The sequence below is a fragment of the Pistacia vera genome, unplaced genomic scaffold (assembly GCF_008641045.1).
Source record: "Pistacia vera cultivar Batoury unplaced genomic scaffold, PisVer_v2 Contig720, whole genome shotgun sequence".
Lineage (NCBI taxonomy): Eukaryota > Viridiplantae > Streptophyta > Magnoliopsida > Sapindales > Anacardiaceae > Pistacia > Pistacia vera.
In genome coordinates this window covers 117565-120407 of record NW_022196580.1, presented here as the reverse complement: position 1 = coordinate 120407, position 2843 = coordinate 117565, and positions in this window count along the sequence as shown.

Sequence of the window (2843 nt, the reverse complement as noted above, 5' to 3'; positions counted from 1 at the left end):
TGACAATTTCCTTTAACTTCGTCGTTGTTAAAAGCAATAGTTGAGCCATTTGTATGATATTGCTTTCAGATTTGTTTTTGAGAGTCTTGGCAAAAGGGAAGCTGTGAATGATTTTCAGGTTTGATGTCCTCCTATTTCGAAAGCCTTTGATGATCTTGGAAGTGAAATAAAGGTATTTCTTGCCATGCAGTTATCCTTTATTATTTTTTTGTTTTCACCTGAAACTTTCTTAGCTGAAGTAAAATTTGATCTCCCAAGTGCAGCAGTTTCTGTAAAAATTATGTTAGCTTCTGCTGTAAAAGTTATTCAATTTTCTTGGTGATAATTTGCTTTTTGCCTTCTTCTCAGAGCTATGTTCTATCACCCAGCATTCTGCAATGATGAATATGCAACCTATCCTGATAAAAAGTCTCTTAGGTATAGTTGTATGTCCTTACGTTCCAAAAATGCCTCCTCGCCGACCACTAACATCGGACCATTACTAAGGAACCATACAAGAGAAGGAACCTGTTCTCTTTAGCCTCCAATTTGTGCCCCAGTTTCCAATATAATATNGTCTAGTTATATAGACTTTATTAGGATATCTTGATAACTCTTAGGTCCAGGATTACCCCTTTATTCAAACAGATAAAATTAAGATAAATCCTAAGTTTAAAGAACCCTTGCTATGCTTATCAAGAACTTCTACATTTCCCCTCAAGCTGGTGAGAAAAAATTTAGCATTCCTAACTTCGAAACTAGATTTTTGAAACTCTGTCTAAACAATCCTTTGGTAAGAATGTCCACAGTCTGTTGGCTCATAGGTAGATAGATAACACATCGTAGCTTGTGGTCAATCTTCTCTTTAATAAAGTGTCTATCAATCTCCACATGCTTGATTTTATCATGATGTATTGGATTATGCACAATCCCAATCGCCTTGTCATCACAGTAGAGCTTCATAGGATCTTCACTCTTGATTCTTAGTTTTGCCAAGAGTCTTTTTAACCATATTAGCTCACAAATACCTTGTAACATTGCTTGATATTCAGCTTCTACACTGCTCCTTGCAACCATAGTTTGCTCTTGCTTTTGCAGGTCAACAAATTTCCCCAAACGAAGGTACAATACCCTAAAGTTAATCTTCTATCACTCATTGAACCTGCCCAGTCTGCATTCGTGAATGCTTCCGCCTTTCTTTCATTGGTTTTCTCAAAAACCAATCCTTTCCCAGGTGTCATCTTTAGGTAGCTTAAGATTCTAATTGCGACTTCAAGATGCTTCTCCTGTGGGTTGTGCATGTGTTGCCTTTATACGTTTACAAAGAAGGCTACGTCAAGCCTTGTATGAGCCAAGTATATCAGCCTCCCAACCAATCATTGATACCTGCCTTTTTCAATTGGTGTATCTCCCTTGTCATGGTCAAACTTCACATTTGGCTCTACAGGAGTCTCAACAGGCTTACGCCCTAACATTCCAGTATCTTTTAACATATTCAAAACATATTTTCTTTGAGAAATAGAGATTCCCTTCTTACTCCTGGCAACCTCTATCCCTAAAAAATATCTCAACTGTTCTAGATCCTTTATCTCAAACTCCCTGGTAAAACCTTTTTTACCATTTCCATTTCTTCCAAATTGTTTCATGTAAAAATAATATCATCTACATATACTATTAAGACAGTAATGTTACACCCATTATTCTTGAAAAGCAAAGTGTGACCAGTCTGACCTTGTGTGAACCCATAACTTCTAATAGCTATAGTAAATTTTTCAAACTAGGCCTTTGGAGACTGTTTCAAATCATACAAGGATTTCTTTAGCTTACAAACGTTCCTCCCTATCTGATTACCTTCAAAACTTGGTGGCAACTCCATATACACCTCTTCTGCCAGGTCAACATTCAAGAAAACATTCTTTACATCCAGTTGTTGCAAGGGCCAGTCTAAGTTTGCAGCCAAGGAAAGGAGAACTTGAATAGTATTCAGCTTGGCTACAAGGGCTAAGGTTTTCTGGTAATCTATTCCATTGGTCTGTGTGAGTCCCTTAGCTACCAACCTTGCCTTGTATCTCTCAACTGAACCATCTACCTCATATTATACCGTAAACACCCATTTACAGCCCACAATAGTCTTCCTCTTAGGTAAGCTCACCAATTCCCGTGTTCCATTTTTTTCAAGGGCCTTCATCTCTTCCATTATAGCTTCTCTCCATTTAGGATCATCCAATGCTTCCTGTATTGACTTAGGAACCTCTATGGTTGTGAGATTAGTAGCAAATACTCAAAAATCAGCAATAGATTGTCACAGTACACAAAATGNATAGTAGCTTGTGGTCAATCTTCTCTTTAATAAAGTGTCTATCAATCTCCACATGCTTGATTTTATCATGATGTATTGGATTATGCACAATCCCAATAGCCTTGTCATCACAGTAGAGCTTCATAGGATCTTCACTCTTGATTCTTAGTTATGCCAAGAGTCTTTTTAACCATATTAGCTCACAAATACCTCGTAACATTGCCTGATATTTAGCTTCTACACTGCTCCTTGCAACCATAGTTTGCTTCTTGCTTTTGCAGGTCAACAAATTTCCCCAAACAAAGGTATAATACCCTAATGTTAATCTTCTATCACTCACTGAACCTGCCTAGTCTGCATCCGTGAATACTTCCACCTTTCTTTCATTGGTTTTCTCAAAAACCAATCCTTTCCCAAGTGTCATCTTTAGGTAGCTTAAGATTCTAATTGCGACTTCAAGATGCTTCTCCTGTGGGTTGTGCATGTGTTGGCTTTATACGTTTACAGAGAAGGCTATGTCAAGCCTTGTATGAGCCAAGTATATCAGCCTCCCAACCAATCATTG